This window comes from Miniopterus natalensis, chromosome 3, assembly GCF_054644295.1.
Source record: "Miniopterus natalensis isolate mMinNat1 chromosome 3, mMinNat1.hap1, whole genome shotgun sequence".
Taxonomy (NCBI): domain Eukaryota; kingdom Metazoa; phylum Chordata; class Mammalia; order Chiroptera; family Miniopteridae; genus Miniopterus; species Miniopterus natalensis.
Window position 1 is genome coordinate 40,380,779 of NC_142083.1, and position 20,766 is coordinate 40,401,544.

Consider the following 20,766-nt stretch of genomic DNA (forward strand, 5'->3'; position numbering starts at 1 on the left):
GAATGGAACCAGGTAGGGTAATTAAGGAGCCTGTCTCCAGTTTCTAGGCTTTATTTACATTTCAAAATTTTGATAACTCAATAGCCTGTTTAATGATTAAGAACCAGGACTAGGATCCAGGTCGATGTAAAGAGTACGTTAAAAGCTAAAGCAAGCCTGGCCAGCCTGGTCAGCGGTTGAGCAGCGAACCATGAGCCAGGAGATCACGGTTTGATTCGGGTCAAGGCACATGCCTGGGTTGCGGGCTCCATCCCCAGTGGGGGCCGTGCAGGAGGCAGCTGATCAATGACTCTTTCATCACTGATGTTTCTCTTTCTCTCTCCCTCTCCCTTCCTCTCTCTGAAATAAATAAAAACATATATTAAAAAAAAAAAAAAGCTAAAGCAATACATGTACACAGAATGTGAGACTCTTACTCCCAACACTCCCACCAACACACTGTAGGTGTTCCCTCTGGAGGGAATAATCAGAGCAGCGAAAGTAGAGTCAGGAAGAGTGGAACCAACAGAAAGGGATCCTAGGGAAAGCCCTGAAGGCCTGGAACTTGGACGATTCACCTCAGAAAGGGGAAGAATTGCCCCCTTAGTGCCGCCATACCAGCCCCCAAATTGGTACCAAAAAGATGCTCTGACAATACAGTTATGCGCCACTTAACGACTTAGCTATATTTTGGGAAATGTGTCATTAGGTGATTTTGTCGTTGTATGAACCTCATGGAGGGCACTTACACAAACCTAGACGGCATAGCCTACTACACGCCTAGGTATCTGAGACAGCCGACTGCTCCTGGGCTACGAGCCTGTACAGCGTGTTACTGTGCAAAACAACATGAGATTAAATCAATCGAAAGAGAAAACGATGTCATCAAGGGACACAGTAAACAGATGTTTGAGGCTGTCGTCAGCATAACACAGCACAGTGTTTTACAGCAAACTTTTTAAAAAAATGTATTGTTGAAAGTATTATAGATGTCCCTCCCCACCCATTGATCCCTCCACCCTGCATCTGCCCTCCCCACACAGGCTATAACAAACTTTTTTAAAAGGAGAAAAAGCATACTCTAAAAGAATGATAAACAATATAGTATAGTAAGGACATAAGCCAGTAACATAGTCATTTATTATCATTATCAAGTAGTATGTACTGTACATAATTGGATGTGCTGTGCTTTTACACAACCAGCAGTGCAGTAGGCTTGTTTACACCAGCATCACCACAAACACAGGAGTAATATTTGCACTATGACCTTACAACAGTTATGACATCACCAAGGGACAGGAATTTTTCAGATCCATTACAATCTTATGGGACCGACAACATGTACGCAGCCCATCATTAACTGAAGAAACGTCATTAGCAGGCGCATGACTAAAATATATCTCCCATGGGCCTTTCAACTCTCATCTCAACAAGACACTATGCATCGGTTTCCCATTTCTACCTGGGATTTCTCAAAGATGGGAAGTGTTTTCCCCACTAGACTCATATATTTCTAGGAAATTTTGGGGGTTTCCCGGAGCTATTTTATATAACTTAAAAAGAGCCAACAATAATTCTCACCCTGCAGACTCTGCTAAAAAATATTGATGGGAAATGTTTGAATGCACAGAAACCTTTTTGAAAGTGAGACCTATGACTTCATTGAATAATATAAGGGAGAAAGGAACATTTTTAAGGATATTTAGTGTTAGAACGGACTAAATATGGTAAATAAAACCATACTTTTGAGAATAGCCTGCCCACAATGTAATTCTTTTGTTTACAGATGGAGTGGTGTATTAAAGTAGTTGTTATTTGTTATTTGTTGACTCAGTAGCATTTACTGAGAGTCTGCCCCAATGTGCAAACGCCACACCAGGCACTGGGGTGGAGTGAGGAATAAAAATACTGGTAATAATAACCACCATTGCCTGAGTGCTTGCTATATAACTATCTCTTTGAGCCCCACAATAACACTAGCTACACATTATTATTTACATTTTCCAGAAGAGGAAATTGGGGCTTATCTAAACCCACCTAGACTAAAGGATGGAGCAAGAGTTCAGCCGGAGGTGGGCCCCAGCGTCTGCTGCTCTGACTCACCACGTGCATGCCTCCCTGCAGTGAGCTAATTAGTTTAGAATTAATTCCAAAATCTCTAGCAGTCAGTATCTTTCTTGGCACTTGGTGGATGCTGAATAAATATTTGCCAAATGAATTGAAACTGAATCACCAAATTAGTATTTTAATTTCTGTTTGTTTTAAGAAGAGTGTGTTCTGTTTGGTGGATGTGATTGTAAATAATCATAATCTTACCAATTGCTCGTGAATATTGTATTGGTCACCCTTGATACTCTTACAGTAATTGTCAAGTATGAAGCTTCTAAATAAATAGATCTTGAGAATAAATTGTAGATTTTAAAAGTATGCATGGTATAATTCCAGAATCTAACACTCCTTTTCCTCTATAGATTATTCATATTTTAGTCTTGTCTGAAGTTGCTGGAGCTTTAGAAGCTAATTTAAATTGAGCATTATTTTTAAAAAGAAAAACACTAGTTCCTGTAAAAGAGGAGCACTAGAAAGGTGTGTGGTATGGGGAAACCCAGGTCCTATCCAGGTCTGCTGTGGGCTAGTGGTATGAAAAGTACACCTCTGGCTCCCTCTCCCTCCCCGAGCACACCTGTGCCTTTCCCCTCCCCCCTCCTTCCCCATGGGCATGCATCTCCTAAACTCTAAGGGTCCCCAGGAGATTTGCAACTAGGGGAGCAGTGGGAAGCGGCAGCTCATCCTGAGCTAGCTTCCTGACCCTGTCTCCAAGGTCCCCTTTTCTATGACTTTCCAGTGAGCTGACAGCAGCCCCACCTTGGCTCACTTCTCTCCCTTAACGTTTCTAGAGCCAAAGCAGCCTCTGGTAGGCTCTCTCTCTCCTGTTGCTTCTTTTACCCTAAGCCCTTCCTAGTTTCACTATCCCCAACTTTAAAATATAGAAAAAAAGAATTAAAAAAAGAAAAGTACACCTCTGAACCTGATTCTGAAATAGATTTAGAATGATTGGTCTTCCAACTGCAATGTGACTCCAAGACTCTTCTTTGGTACTCAGACAGAGTCCCTCTAACGGAAATCATTTTGATGTCCTCAACTTGCATTCGAAAGGACTGTTTCCTACAACTGACCTGCCTAAAAACACACCTACCGGCCAGATGTTTGTGGATTCCCTTTCCTACCTTTCCTTTAATAATCACTGCTCCCACCAGCATCCAAAAGTTTTTTAAATGCACATCTTTCACTGATCCCAAGTATTCCTATACTGCATGGTAAAACCTGAGATGTAAAAACCTCTGAGGCACCAAACACAGGGAGATTCCTAAATACCGAAGTTGAGAAAGTGAATGACTTCAGTGCTGGATTAATCTTTTTGCAAGTCAGGTAGTTCCTAATCCTTTGCTATCAATACAGTTGAAGTAGGACATGTTAGCTGACAGTCCATTAATAACAGTTCCTGATGATATATCATCATATAATTTCTGATGTAGAGCTTGGAAGGAGTTCAGAGAAATGAGCAACAGTGCTGTAACAAAATAGTCTTCTTTTCCATCTGCTTATTCGTGCGATTAAAACCAGAGGCATGGAATTGATGATAAACTGTTTCATTCTAGCGATAAATAATATTCAAACATGGATACATAAACTAATTGGAAAAATAGTTCCACTCATCTAATTAAAAAATGTATTTCTAATAAAATTTTACTATTCATAATTACATATCAAAATTTGTCATGTAGGTATATTTTTATGACTTCTATGTTAATAATAATTATAACTCATTGCAGAAGAAACCTTTACTACTTTGAGACTGATCACAAAAAACTTAAACATTTTAAATTTAAATGTATACACATATTTTTGTTGTAGAAAAGTTTGATGAGTGTATCCATAGAAGAACCTTCAGGCACATAAATATATGACATTGAGAGGGGGAGAAGGAATGGAATGAGAATACAGATTTAAGGGGGGGAAATGAACACTATTATATTTTCCACTGTTAAAGAAGAGCTCATTAATGTAGTTTTTAAAAGGGTTAAAGGTAGATATCAAATTGATTTGGTATTTCCCTTCCAACTAATACAGTTAGCTTTTTAAAGTGTCAATTTACACTAAATTAGAAATTACTTCCTTTGCAAATGTTTAAAATTACAATTTAAAAAATTAATAATCTGAAAATGGGTGAGGTATCAGTGGTTTTCTTCTGTGTTTTAATTATCTTGGGAGCTAATATAGCAAGAAAGTTTGAAAGCTGCTGTATCTAAGATCTAAGGTCCATACAAACTCTCAAGAATCTGTGGCTTTACTGTATCAAAACTTCCAGTCTTCTTTCTTTATGCACACATTGTGCTATCAGGTAAAAGCTGTCATTTCAGAAAATTATCCTGTTAGCACAATTAGTGCTCATAACACTTTATATGCAATCAAGTTTAATTAAAACGGCTCTTATAAGAAATCAACATTCATAAATTCTAAGAACAAATTCTGGAGATTGATATGAAATCCAATTTAACATTTATTTAGTCATTCACTCAACAAATTATTGAGCCCCTCTCCCAGGCAAGCCTGGGAGAGAGGCTCTGGGAACACAGCCCGAACACAATAGTCAAGGGCCCTGCCCTGCTCCTTGCCAGCTCGCACTGCAGGGGGGCAGGCCGTCCCCAGACAGGCAAGCGCATAACTCAGACAGTTTCAGATTGTGTTAAGTGCTGAGGAAAATGAAAACCAAGTGAAGTGAGAACAAGCAGTTGGAGAGTGGGGGTAATGAAGCTTAACTTTCAGAGCTCTTCATCTGCAGGCCCCTTCTGGGCCCAGGAGGGATGGGAACATGCTAGTGTAAAGGTGCATGTGCACTCACACACACCAGACAGCCCAGAACAAAAACAAAATACTTGAAATGCCTTAAAGCCTTAGAGCCCCTACATAAAAAACCCAATAGAGATTTCTCAAATTTTGATGACAATCTTAAAAGTTTGCATATTATTAATAACGAAGAGTAAAACCAAAGAAACTTTTCTAAACTAATTAGAAACACATTTCAATCATGATACTATATTGAAGACTGAATGATTTTTATATTCTCTGTATAGAAAAATAATATCATGCCATCATTGTCGTATGAAGAGATAATCAAAGAGTATGTAACCAAAGTTGCAGCGTAAAAAGTATTATGTCGGGGAATTAATTAATAAAAATATATGTTGTTCTTCTGGCTTTTCTGATGGTTGGGGTATGTGTCAGCTTTTTAAATTTTGTCTTTTGTTGTGATTTCTTTTCTTATTCTAAATAACTGTTCACTTTTGTGTGAATTTTTGTTTTCACAATTTCAGATACTTTTTCTTTAGTTATATAAGGTTCAGGCCTCATAAAAACCTGTCTGGTCCCTGGACGAAGCTACTTTAGATAGAAAGATCTGGAAAGCCCTTTCTGAGTTGCTGACGTTGGAGCAGAGACCTGAATGAGGACAGCATTCCAGGAAGAAATAACAGGTGGCAAAGCTTTGAAGGGAGATGATCCTGGCTTGAGAAGGCCAAGGCTGGAGTAGAAAGATGGGCAGCAGCCAGCTCATTCAGGACCTTGGAGGCTGGGGAAGGAGCTTGACCTCATTCTAAGTACAACCAAATAACCAACAGATTCATATTTTGTTTCTCCTTTAACTGTATATTTTTATTTTATTAAATTTATTGGGGTGACATTGGTTAATAAAATTACACAGGTTTCAGGCATATAATTCTATAATACATCATCTGTATACTGCATTGTGTGTTCACCACCCAAAGTCAAATCTCCTTCTGTCACCATATATTTAAGCCCCTTTTACCCGTTTCTATCCCCCCAACCCCTTTTGTCTCTGGTAACTACCATATTGTTGCTGTGTCTATGAGTTTTTGTTTGTTTGCCTTTTTTGTTCATTTGCTGCTTTCAGTTTTATATCCCACATATGAGAAAAGTCATATGGTTCTTGACTTTTTCCATCTGATTTATTTTGCTTAGCACAATGTTCTCAAGATCTCTCCATATTGTCGCAAATGGCAGCATTTCATTTTTTCTTCTGGCTGAGTAGTATCCACTGCATATCCCATATCGTCTTTACCCAGTCCTCTATTGAAGGACACTTCGGTTGTCTCCATGTCTTGGCACCGTGAATAATGCTGCAGTGAACATAGGGATACATACGTCTTTATGAATAAATGTTTCCAAATTCTTCAGGTAGATACCCAAGAGAGGGATTGCTGGGTCATATGGTAGCTCTATTCTTAATTTTTTGAGGAACCTCCATACCGTTTTCCATAGTGGCTGCACCAATTTACATTCCCACCATCAGTGGAGGGGGCTCCTTTTCCCCCACAGCCTCTCCAACACTTGTTATTGTTTGTCTTGATAACAGCCATTCTGACAGGCGTGAGGTGGTATCTCGTGGTTTTGATTTGCATTTCCCTTACAGCTAGTGAAGTTGAGCATCTTTTCATATAACTGTTGGCCATTTGTAGGTATTCTTAAGAGAAGGGTCTTTTTAGGTTCTCTGCCCATTTTTTATTTGGATTGTTTGTTTTTGTTGTTGAGTTGTGTGAGTTCTTTATAAATTTTGGATAATAACTCCTTATCAGAGGTGTTGTTTGCAAATATCTTCTCCTTTTCAGTTGGTTGCCTTTTGTTTTGTTGGTGGGTTTTTTAACTGTGCAGAAGCTTTTTAGTTTGATAAAGTCCCATTCAATTATTTTTGCTATTACGTTCCTTGCCTTTAAAGTCAAATTCATAAAATCTTCTCTAAGATGAAGATCCATAGATTAGTACCTATGTTCTCTTCTATGTACTGTATTTTATTGTTTCAGGTTTTATAGTTAGGTCTTTAGCATCTGATTCATATTTAAACATTGCAGCATCAATGTAAAAATATACAGAATATTTAAAATAGCCTAAAGTCTTAACACATATATATTGAAACATCTTCCCAGTCATAAAAGATAGAAATCATTACCTTCTGTGTAAAAAGCTACTGCCTCTCGGTGGTAAGAGATGAAATATTCAGTATAACGTGATTTCTAGGCTAAAGTAAAATAAAAATCCATCAGCGATGATAAATCTTTTTTTACTAAACAAAATACCCAAATAAACCAAAATACCCCATTTTTATGAAGTTGAAATTCTAAGGCCATGCAGTTAAAAATATAATTTTCAAATAAATCTTAGACTAGTAAACCCACAAACTAATTACTAATGAAGAACACACATAGGGATAGCTCTTTACAACAGCTTCCGTGTCTTGGTGTTTATCTCCTTTCCTTCCTTCCTTCCTTCTTTCCTTCCTTCTTTCCTTCCTTCTTTCCTTCCTTCTTTCCTTCCTTCCTTCCTTCCTTCCTTCCTTCCTTCCTTCCTTCCTTCCTTCCTTCCTTCTCTCTCTCTCCTTCCTTCCTTCCTTCCTTCCTTCCTTCCTTCCTTCCTTCCTTCCTTCCTTCCTTCCTTCCTTCCTTCCTTCCTTCCTTCCTTCCTTCCTTCCTTCCTTCCTTCCTTCCTTCCTTCCTTCCTTCCTTCCTGTTCCCTGAACCAGAGGCAGCCAATATTGCTAGAGTTTTCCTAAATCCATTCTGAGATAGGTATGCATATACATGCAAATATGTCTATTTATCTTATCACCTAAATAATACATGGTAGCATATGTACACACTGTCTTGAATCTTTTTTTTTTAACTTAACACATCTTAGCAATCATCCCATATCAGTATATGCAAAGCTGCCTCACTGTTTTTTCCCCCCTGGCCTAGGTTGTCTATTGCATGCCTGTACCATTATTTATTTAACTAGTCCCCTGTTGGTGGATATTGGGGTCATTTCCAGGCTTTCACTACTGCAAACAATGCCACAGTCAATTTCTTACATGGGTCATTGTCACCTGTGAGGGAATATCTGCCAGACAAATTCCTAGAAGTGGGGTTCCTGGGTCAAAGAGTATGCTTATTTGGAATTGTGATAGATATTGCCTAAATGCCTTTCTAAAAGTAATATTAGTGTATACAACCAACAAAGTGTTGATACTGTGTACACGACACACGCAAGAATATGACTGATGAAAAGGCGGTATCCTAGTAATTTTAATTTGTATTTCTTTTACTAAAGGTGAGCTTGGGCATCTTTTGATCTACGAGCTACTGCTTATTATGAATTAAAAATTATCTAATTAGGTTGAGAATCAAACAAAGGCCTAGAGCTAAAAATAATGTTTCATTCATTCAAGAAATAGTTACTGAAAAACAACTCTGCACTAGGTGCACGCGTATCATAGGCACGGAGGAATGTGAGATGGGTAAGACTTGGTCCTGGCCCAGATGAGCTCAGGCCTAAGGATACGGGTGTGAAAACATGCAATGAGATGCAATGTTGTATTTTAAAAAGAGAGAGAGAAAGGAACACAGAAGTATTGCAGCACAGAGAAGAGCAACTAACGCTTAAATGCCAGCCACTCGCGTATTTCCTTAGACTACTTAATTTTTAAAAGGCAGGGAGTGTGGGGCCAAGCAGGCAATTCATTCTTTTTTCATTTTTTAAGGCTTACTTGGATTTCTTTTAAAACTTGGCTCTGTGCAGTAGCAAAAATATCCATAATTGTTTTAATAGAACTGGGATTTTAAAAAAGTGTTTAAGGTTATGTCTGAAATTATGATTAAGATCACCTTCATGGAAGGGCAGGGTGGGTGACACAAACGGAGAAGGCACCTCAGCACACTATGAATGCATTTTAAATTCTGAGGCCACAATCAATTTTACATAGAGGCTCCCGGTCCAACCCAATGTCCTCACCCACAGCCCCCCAGGATCAATCAAGATGTGGTTTAATGGATTGCTTTTGTCTTCAAGAAACTCTTGGATGAAAACCAACATTCTGTCATTAGTTTTATTCTTAGAAAAAGCACTTTGGTGCTTAAATACTTTTAAATGTTTTAAAGTTTCTAAATCTGTTTTAAACGTTTTAAAAGTTTAAAAAATTTGTTTCTCCTTTCTGGTTTTTGCTTAATATCAATTATGTACGTAGTGATACTCAATGCAAAATATGGCTAGAGACAAAAATATCCCCGGAGAATAGCAAAGGACAAAGATGTTGGCAGAAAGAGTGGGTCATTCATTTTCACCCTGCCCTTTGCTTCTCTAAGTTACAGTAGGAGGAGCTAAAGAGTGAAAGGGGTTATTTTCAGCCTTTTTCATCTCATGGCACACATAAACTAATTACTAAAATTCCACAACACACCAAATAATATATCATGTTTTTTGCCAATCTGACAAAAAAAAAGAAAAGGTATAATTTTGATTCATTCACACTGAATGGCTATTGTTGTGCTGGCTGTTATTATTTTTATTTGACAATCTAAGGGAAAAGAGGTCAGTGCCCCTGACTAGATCATCAGGTACTGCATGCTTTAAAAATTCCTGCTGCACACCGGTTGAAAATCGCTGAGTAAAGGCACCAAAGCAAGAGGGCACCTGTCAGGACCCAGTACTCCAGAGCTCAGATAACACTCAGTTCCCCAAGGTGTTGGATTAGGGACTTGGGCTCACATGGGAAAGGGGAGGTGCAGGTGGGGCTGTACATGACTCCACCCATGTTGGACCAGCACCTAAGTCTGGCTGTGGGGTGAGGGCCTCCCTGAGCATGTACTTCTCTTCTCTTACCTATGGACTTTGTAGATTCATCCATAAAAAATTCAGCAGAAGGCCTTCCTCCTAGGATTAACCAAACCTCTAAAAAGCACAGCATGTGCTCCTAAGGACGTTTTCTTTTTTTTCTGTGAAGTGTATCTTAGCCTTACTTTCATACAGACACCTTCTTCCCAAAGCATCCTGAAAATTCTAGAAATTCTAAAAAGTATTGAGTAAAACTGACATTAACATCATGGTGCATCTTGTCACTGGAAGAAACCCTTTCCCCATAATATAGGAATGACAGGGTTTGGGTTTTTTGTTTGTTTGTTTTGTTTTGTTTTTAAATTTGTCCTTATTGTTGAAAGTAGTAGAGATGTCCCCTTTTCCCCCCATTGACCCCTCCACCCCCGCCTTATTTGTATTATACGTATACTTTCCTGAGAGTTTTCATTTCATTGCCTCAATCTTCTGCACAAATGGTGTGAGGTTGGCGCTATCCTCTGCATCTTACAGGTATATGACCATTTTTCTTTCCCAGTGATCCATAATGTATGGAACCAATAGAAATGTGAAGCTGGAAAATCTCCTGTATCTGCCACTTCATTCATTCATTCCACAAGTATTTACTAGATGCAACTGTGCGTCAGGCACTATTCTAGATACTGAAGTTCTAGAGGCGAACACTCATGATTCCTACCTCTCCTTAAGAGGTCACAATCAAGGAAAAGGAGACAAATATTAAATACTAAATAAATGCAATAAAATGTCACATCTGCAAATATTAAATAAATGCAATAAAAACGTCAGGAGGAGAAGTCAATTCCCTGTGTGGAGTAGGGAGGAGGAAGTCTCATAGTGGAAAGGATTCCAACTCTTCTGAAAGATGAACAGTGAGGACGGAATGGGAAAGGGCATTTCAGGAAGAGAAAGTGCAAAAGTAAAATAACAACAATCAGTAATGTAATAACAGTAAAATATACAAAGCACTCTGACATACACCACCTCGTAAAGGTAAAGTAAGTATTCATTTATCCATCAGCAAGTATTGATGTCATCCTTAATATATGCCAGAGCCCCTACTAGGTGCTGAGAATAGAAGAGTAAATAAGGCAACATTTTCTGCCCTCAAACTTTAAAGAAGTAAAAAGATTTAAAGGATATAATCTCACCGAGTGATACAAGTGAGAAGGAACACAAACCAGAACAGGGAGGTGAGTGGTGGTGGTGGTGTCTCTGAAGAGGTGGCACAAAAACAAAGGCCTATGTGAAAACAACACCTTCGGAGAGCTGAGGAAAGGGCATTCCCAGCAGGAGTGGCAAGTGCCGAGGCCCTGAGGCAGAAATTAACTTGGTGAAATTAATTTTAACTTTTTAATTAAAATTTTTTTTAACTTGAAAAAAAATTAGTCTGTCTAACTTTGTGAAGAGTGCACTAGAGGAAGCGGGAGTGAGGGCCGTTACAGATACAGAGGCACCGCAGATCAAACTGTGAAACAGGCTGAAACGGAATTCTCTTCCTTTCCTACCTTAATCTCCTGACTGCCTAACTCTTTTATTTATAATCAGTCAGGATCTGGTCTGAGAAACTGAACGTAGGTAGTTCAATTCAAGGACTTGAACATGGGGAACGGGTTATAAACATGTCAAAAAGACATGAAAGAGAAAACAGAGGAAGGTGAGGCAACCCAGGAATTAGCGATGGCAGAAAGCCACTATTATCCCTAGGGCTGAAACAACCCAGAGGAGGTGGCCTTACGGCGCCAAAGAGCTGAAGTCACCAAGTGCAAGCTGGGACCTTGGACTGCAGCAGGAGCTAGGTGTACGAAGGAGACTCAGCGCTGTTGCTAACGCCGCAGGAACAGGGAGAGGGGAGAAGTATCTTGGCTTCTCATCTGCCAGCTCCCATTTGGCTGTGCTTAACCAGAGCCAGAAGGCAGGGGAGCCGGGAACTGTGGTTTGTGGGGGCGGGGTGGTCAGTTCCCTGCCATACAAAGCAAGGAAAGGGCAGGGAAGGGATCCGAGAGCAAACCTAAGATATAAGCGCTAAATAACTAGCACACAGCCAACCAGTTAACCATCTCAGAATTCTAGAAACAACCATTCAGTCACTATGACAGGTTAATGAATTCATCCTTCGAAAGTCTCTATCCCAAAGCCTCTGCCTCTGTTCAAGCCTTCACTTGAACAGCAGAATGGTTTTATGACTTGTTTCCCTGCCTCCACTCTCTCCCACTCTAAAATGCCCTCCACATGGTGTAGATCTCCAGAATTCATTTTTAAATAGAGGTGATTGTGTCCCAATCTTTGCCTACAGCTAAAATCCGGTTCCTGGTGGTTAGCCACAGGACCTTTCACATCTGGCTCCAGCACAGCTTCCCCCCACACCTTCCTATAAACACACTGTGTTAGCCACAAAAGAACTCAAGATTTCCCAAACCTGACATGTGCTTTCATGCTCACAGCTTTTGCTCACACTAGTTGGAATTCTCTTTTTGAAATCCTTTCTTCCTCCTGGAATCCTTTAAATTTTAAAAGAAAGTCACCTCCTAAGTGAAAACTTGTTCAGCAGCCCCCAGTAACATGTATTCTTCCCTATACTGTATTCCAACAAGTTGTTCATACTGATAATAGAGCTTACTTATCACATTATATTCTAATTCGCTTTAGAGTATCAGTGGTCGACCACCTGTGTTTGTAAAAAAATTTTATTGGCACACAGCCATGTCCATTTGTTTACTGATTGTCCATGACGGCTTTTGCACTATCAAGGCAGAGTTGAGTAGTGGGACAGAGACTGTATATTTCCTAAAACCTAAGATATTTGCTCTCTGATCCTTTACAGAAAAAAAGTATGCCAACACCTATCCTTGATGGTTCAAATTCCTAGAACTTAGTCCAATACCTGGTACACAGTAGGTGCTCTGTAAATGTTAATTGAATTGTCTAGAAAGATACAAATATGTAGGTTTGTGAATAAGAGAAAAACAAAAGACCCTGAGTAGCCACACCAATCTTCAGAAAGAAAAACAAAGTGGGAGGAATCACACTACCTGATATCAAACTATACTATAAGGTCATAGTAATCAAAACAGCATGGCACTGGCATAAATGCAGACATATAGAGCAGAGAGCCCAGAAATAAACCCACACCTTTATGGTCAATTAATATTGGGCAAAGGAGGCAACAGCATACAATGGCGTAAAGACAGTCTATTCGATAAATGGTGCTGGGAAAATTGGACAGATACGTGCAAAAATAAAAATAAAACTAGGCCACCTTCTTACACCAAATGCAAGAAGAAACTCAAAATGGATTAAAGACTTAAATGTTAGACTTGAAACCATAAAAATCCTAGAAGAAAACATAGGCAGTAAAATCTTGGACATTTTCTTAGCAATATTTTTTCTGATATATCTCCTCCAGCAAGAGAAACAAAAGAAAAACAAACAGCCCAGCCGGCATGGCTCAGTGGTTGAGTGTCGACTTATGAACCAGGAGGTCACAGTTCAATTCCTGGTCAGGGCACATGCTCGGGTTTCAGGCTTGATCCCTAGTCAGGGGCATGCAGGAGGCAGCTAATCAATGTACTCTCATCACTGATGTTTCTACCTCTCCCGCTCCCTCTCCCTTTCTCCCTCTGAAATCAATAAAAACGTATTTAAAAAAAAATTTTTTTTGATGAACTTAACTACAGGCAAATCCCTCACAGTGAAATAAAACTCTATCTACAGAAAAAGAGTATTAAAATACAATCAATAAGCTGCAGGGAAGAAAACTCTGCTCCATATATAACAAATAAATGGTTCTTCTTCATAGAAAAATAGCTTCTGCAAAGATTTTTTTCTTGTTGTTGCTGTTATTAGATTTTTTAAAAGTACTATAAGCAACAATTCTCATTCATTGCTGGTGGGAATGCAAAATGGTACAGTCACTTTGGAAGACGGGTTGGCAGTTTCTTGCAAAACTAAGCATACTCTTAACCATATAATTTAGCAATCATACGCCTTGGTATATAGCCAAATTAGTTGGAAATTATGTCCATACAAACACCTACACACAAGTGCTTACAGTGGGGTTATTTATATACCCAAACCTGGAAACAGCCAAGGTGTTCTTCAATAGGTGAGTAAAGAAACCATGGTACATCCATATGATTGAACATTACTCAGCCATAAAAACAAATAAACTCTCAAGCCACGAAAAGGCACGGAGAAACCTTAAATGCATATTGCTAAGTCAAAGACGCCAGTCTGGAAGATGAGAGTATGATTCCGACTATGCGACATCATGGAAAAGACAAAACTATAGAGGCAATGAAAAGATCGGAGGTTGTCAGAGGTTATGGGAGAAGGAGGAATGAATGATAAACCCAGAGAATTGTTTAGGGCAGCGAAACTATTCTGTATGATACTGTAATGGTGGACACGTGTCATACATTTGTCAAAACCCACAGAATGTACAACAGAAAAAGTAAACCCACTGTAGACTTTAGTTAATAATAATGTATCAATATTAGTTCATCAGTTAAAACAAATGTACCATACTAATGTAAGATGTTTATAACAGGGGAAACTGAGAGAAGAGTGGATAAAGGTGGTGTGTGGAAAATCTTTGTACTTTTTGATCAATTTTTCTGTAAATATAAAACTGTTCTAAAAAATCAAGTCTATTAATTTTTAAGCAATATAAAAATAGATAAATGTTAAGAATTAAATTATTCTAATAAAAGTATATGTGGCTGATAAACAAAAAATCTTGAATGTTATCAGTAATACAAATCATGCAAATACAAATGACAGTGAAATACTGTTTCTCCTATTAACTTTGAAAGTAAATTTAAAAGTATTTTAAGTACAATGAGATCTGTACTTTTGTACACTGTTGGTAGAAATGAAAAACCATGACAGCATTTCTGGAAAGCAATTTGGCAAGAATCTCAAACACATTTATTTCCCTTGACTCAATAGTTCTATTCTAGGAATCTATATTTTAAAAGTGTGTGTGTGTGAGAAAGATTTTATAATAATGAAAAAATTGGAACAAAGGAATGATTAAATAAATTGTTGCATACTCACATGATGACATATTATGTAACCAATAGGAGTTATGCTTAAAGAATAGTTAATAATGGGAAAATGTCCAACCTATAATTTTCAAATGGGAATATCCTTATTGATATTTCAGATATGTTGTTTAAAAATTAAAATAATGCCAATAAATGGACTATGCCTCAATAATGTTTTGTAACATGCCTTTTTTTAACCTAATAAATATGTGATGGGATTCCTTATATAAAAATACATATATGTATATATATACTTATGAAGTATTAAATACTTCCACACAATGAAATACTAAGCTATTTTTAAAAGATAAAAGATAGATGCATTGTTTTAAAAAGATGAAAGGTAGATGTATTTTTTTTTTAAGGGTGAAAGGTAGATATAAATTTTATACATCTACCTTTCATGTTTTTAAAACAGTTTCTTAGTATTTCATTGTATGGAAGTACTTCATACTTCATAAATCAATCAATATTTTTATTTACAGTATTCCATTGGATGAATGTAACAATATAATACTATCATAGAAAACCCCTTTTCAGGGGCCTGTTGGTTGATTTCGTGCACCAGTTTTTCCATCTGTATGCATACAAGATTTTCCAGAAGCATATATACCAAAATGTTAATAACAGTAATGGAATTAGGGGTAATGTAAATTGTATTTTTTATACTCTTGTATTTTCCCAAATATTCTATAAAAATATTATATTACTTTTATATTAAAAGAAAAACTTTAATGAGTTCTCTCTACCTAGTTGACTTAAGTTCCAGGCATTAAGTATCAGCTTCAGCATCAAGATCATTAAGAAAGGTGCTCTGCTGGGGTAGCTCCAGCTGGCAGTTGGCTCATCTCTTTCTTGGACTTTACCAAGCTTGGCATCCTCTCAGACTGCTCTTCCTCTCAGATGTCCCCTCCCCACCCCAGCTCTGCTTCTCCAAAGCCCCTCCCTCCTTCAAAACGAAAATCAGCTTCTACCTCCTCCAGGCAGCCTGCTAGGATTACTCTAACCTGCAGAGCACTTATGTGTGTCCTAATTGTTTTCTGGTTTCTTGTCTCTTAGTTCCAACCAGACCATAAGCATAAAACTCTTGCTCCTGCCGCTTTGTATCCTTCACAGTGCCTAATACTGTGGCAGATACCTAATAAGTACCCATTTGTTCTTTTCTTATTGTTGTCAATTCTCACCTGAGGGCACTTTCTCCATTGAATTTTTAGACCTAGTGGAAGTGGGGGGAGAGACACAGAGAGAACCATTGACGTGAGAGAGACACATTGACTGGTTGCCTCCCAACAGGGCCCCAACCTGTGGCCTTTCAGTCCTTGGGCCAACGCTCTAACCACTGAGCAGAAGTGCCTAGGGCAACACCCCTTTGCTCTTGAATAAGATAATAAAGGTGAAGACATCCAGCACAACGCCTACCGCGTAGTAGATAATCGATGAACGTTTGTTGTATGTGGAAGGATGATTTCTCAACTCAAAATTAATAGGTGAGGGAGGGAATATTCCACCACCGGCTGGCCGAGGGAAGGGTGCGCCCCTAGAAAGAGGCACGGCTCCCCACCTGCGAGCTGCTCCGGCCACGCCAGGAAGGAGGGGACGCACCCCAGAGAGCGAAGAGCTCCGGCTCCCTGACAGCCAGCGAGGTGGGAGGGTCACCCAGCTTCACACAAAACACACCGCCAGACCACTTTCGGTGGAAACGGACACCTTTGGTCCTCTTCATCAGGTGGGGCTTCTGCCAGCCAGCATTTAATTTACTGTGTAGACCACCACGTTGCGCCTGCTCTTTCTGTATTCATGATCTGCCTTCCGAGCAGTAACTGAAACTTGATTTCATTAGTTTTAAAAAATATTGTTCATGTCTTCTTGGTTGACTCTTCAACAAATCCAGCCGACTCCCCCTGTTTGGCATAATGTTAAGGACATCTCTGCCCAGTTCATAAGTTTGTCCCAGTGCTATAAAACCTGGCGGACGTGAGCAGGAATGAAGGCTGTTTCTTCTGTACCTCGACCAGGCCCGTCCCAGAGGGAAGCAAAGCGCGTATTCACGCTCACTCTAAAATACCCTCCTCCCAGGTGCTCTTGTATCTGTTCCATTTCTTCGTTACTATCTATGCAGAAATGACTCACAAATTTCTATCTCCAGCTCAAGCCTCTGTCTTCTCAGACTTCAAACTTAACTATACAACTGGCAACTTACCTTACCCTCTTGGGATTCTCCGAAGTGCCCAACCTGAATGAGTTCATGCTCTTACCACTACCCACACTCACCAATACTTCTCCCCTGGTTTCCTGCTGTGGTTGCCTATCTCGGTCATCCCCTCGAACAAGCCCGAAAGCCAGAAGTTATCCATGACTCTCGCTCTCCCTCACCTCCAAGGCCAAACCATGCCCCAGCTCTGTCAAAATTGTCCGTTTCCCTCTAACTTTTCCACCTTCCTTAGCCAAGCTTTGTCTATTTTAGTAACTCCTAACCAGTCTACCTATATCCTTTCAAACCCAGTCACACATATTCACAATGGTACAGAAAAAGCAAAAATTTTAATACATATTGTATTCCTTGACCCTCCAGTGTTACAGAGCCTTTGCATACACTGTTTTCTTGACTTGAATCACTCTTGCCCCCTTGATAACTTCAACTCCTTCACATTCCTGCGCAGGCACCGTTTTACAGGGAAGCGTTCTTTGGCTTTTATGACCAGGTCAAATCCTGTGTCTCCTGGCACTTTGTACATCTCCTTCACAGAGCTCCTCAAATTGGTATCTCACATTTATTTGTGTTATTATATTGCTTCCCTCACTAATCTAAGCCATAAAGGCATGGATTTGTCTAATTTTTTTCTCCCTATTATATTCAAGTACCTAGCATACTGTCTGATACACAGTAGTTGCTCAAGAGATATTTATGGGGTAAGCAAATATACAAACTAAAATATAAATAACCAACATCAAATCCTTTCCCAAGAATAAGTTTTTGTGACAGCTATAAACCAGAAGGAGAATAAAGCATTTCCTTGAATAAAAGAACATATGGGGGGGGGGGGGGAGTCTGGCACACAGTAGGTAAACAATTTTGTAAGAAGTCACCTGTTTTAAAACTTTCATAGGGCCAAATATCTGCATTCTGTTCTTCTATGTATTTATGGAGAGCAGGACCAAAGCAATACATTTTGCTTCCAGGATGCTAATAATGAAATGTTTTTGTCTGTCTGTTTCTGCTCCTTGAACATTCTTTGCTTTGTGTCAATTTACTGTGACTACACAAAACATAGCAGGCGAAATGAAAGAAAGAGTTGCAAGGATTTCTACTTTGCAAGTTGGGCAGGATGCCTAGAAGGGACAAAATTTAGCTCTTCCCGTTAAATGGATACCCAGCTGTCTAGTCCTAAGGCTCAGATAAAAAATATCTACTACAAAGGGAATCATCTCTAAATATGGGCCAGAGAATTCAGGATTTCAAGTTTAGCTTCCTCCATGCAAAAGACATTCAAAGGGATCAAAGGTGAAGTGTTTAATCTTGTGAGTTCAGTTAAGGACACATTCCAGTAAGGAAAAGCTGTGGGCTTATTATGATTGTTTTATAAAACAGTGTGAAGAGAATTGCTTGGCACTCATTTGCACATGACAGACTCGCGATTCATTTCTTTAAATATGGAGCCTGAAATCACACCATCCGAAATTATGTTTCTTACCAACATTGCTTAGTAACTGCACATCAGAATGAGCGCTGGCCTGGAGGCAGCACCCACAGATCTGAGATGATGAAGTGCTCTTCCATTTACAAGAATGCTGCTCAAGACACTCGGGTTCTTATCCCATTTCTCTGGGACTAATGAGCTCTGTGGCTCTCACGCACTCTCAGATCTTCACATGTAAAATGAAAAGGTTGGACTTTTTAAGTTTTTAAAGCCCCCTCCAGTTTGAATTCCTTTGATTCATGCCTAAACCACTGCCAGGAGACCCGATAAGTCACTGGCTTAGTCTGCGGAGTTGCAGGAGCATTTGGCGCAGAAGTTCCTGTTCTTTTTTTATTTTTTATTTTTTTTCCATCACTGTTTAAGAGGTTTCTGCTCTTTGCAAGGGTTGGTTCCTAGGAGGAATTTATACCACCATAGCCGAGGCGAGGAGAAAGCTTTCCTTTCCACAGAGGGGCCTAAACTGCCTCTAAGCTGTGCTACTGGGGGGGCGGGGGGGGGGGGAGATATGCAGGGCAAGGCCGCCCTCCATGGGCATGAGGCAGCTTTGCCCCCAAACAGCACAGGCCACATTTCCCTTCAGGACTGCTGGAATCTCAGCAGGCAGGCCACTGACCTCACTTCCTGCAGCCATGATTCACAAACCTCAACCCAATAATATGAACTCTTCCATGCCATACTTCTCATGGGGCAGCCCTCCCTGCATTTAATTTTAATTGTTGGTTTATTTAAAACAATTTTTTTTTCAATTACAGTTCACATTCAGTATTATTTTGTATTAGTTTCGGGTGTACAGCATAGTAGTTAGACAATCATGTATTTTACAAAGTGTTCGTCCTGATATTTCCAGTACCCACTTGGCATCATACATAGTTATTACAATATTATTGACTACATTCCCTGTGCTGTACTTTACACCCCTGGGACTAATGTGCAACTACCACTTTGTATTTCTTAATCCCTTCACTACTTTCACCCATCCTTCCAACTCCCCCTCCTCTCTGGCAACCATCAGTCTGTCCTCTGTATCTATGAGTCTGTTTCTATTTGTTTGCTAGTCTATTTTGTTCTTTAGATTCCACTTATAAGTGAAATCATATGGTATTTGTCTTTCTCTGTCTGACTTATTTCGTGCAGCATAATACCCTCTAGGTCCATCCATGCTGTCACAAATGGTAAAATTTCATTCTTTTTTATGGCCGACTAGTATTCCATTGTATATATATCTCTATTTTTTTATCCACTCGTCTTTTGATGGGCACTTGGGTTGTTTCCATAGCTTGGTTATTATAAATAACACTGTAATGAACATAGGGGTGCATACATTCTTTCAAATTAGTGTTTTGGGTTTCTTTGGATATATACCCAGAAGTGGAATCGCTGGGTCATAAGGCAGTTCCATTTTTAATTTTTTGAGGACCATCCATACTGTTTTCCATAGTGGCTGCACCAACCTGCATTCTTACCAACAGTGCACAAGGGTCCCCTTTCTCCACATCCTCGCCAACACTTGCTATTTGTTGATTTATTGATGGTAGCCATTCTGACAGGTGTGAGGTGATATCTCACTGTGGTTTTAATTTGCATTTTTTCTGATGATTAGTGACATTGAGCACCTTCTCATGTCTTTTGGTCACCTGTATGTCCTCTTTGGAGAAGTGTCTAGTCAGGTTGTCTGCCCATTTTTTAATTGGATTGTGAGGGTATGTTTTTTGTTTGTTATTGGGGTTTTTTGTTTGTTTGTTTGTTTGGGGCTTTTGTTTTTGTTTTTGGTGTTGAGTAGTAAGAGTTTTTTATAAATTTTGGATATTAACCCCTTATCAGACGTATCACTGGCAAACATGTTCTCCCATTCAGTGGGGTGTCCTTTTATGTTGTTGATGGTTTCCTTTGCTGTGCAAAACTTTTTAGTTTGATGTAGTCTCATTTGTGTTTTTTTTTTCATTTAGTTCCCTTGCTTAAGGAGATACATCAGAAAAAATGTTGCTTTGAGAGATGTCAGAGATTTTACTTCTAGGATTTTTATGGTTTTGAGTCTTACATTTAAGTCTTTAATCAATTTTGAGTTTATTCTTGTGTGTGGTGTAAGAACGTGGTCTAGTTTCATTTTTTTGCATGTATCCGTCCAATTTTCACAACACTATTTATCGAATAAACTGTCTTTACCCCATTGAATGTTCTTTCCTCCTTTGTCAAGTGTCAACTGACCACATACACATGGGTTTATTTCCAGGCTCTCTATTCTGTTCCATTGATCTATATATGACTGTGTTTATGCCAGTGCAATGCTGTTTCGATGACTGACAGCCTTGTAGTACATAGTTCGATATCTGGTAGCGTGATACCTC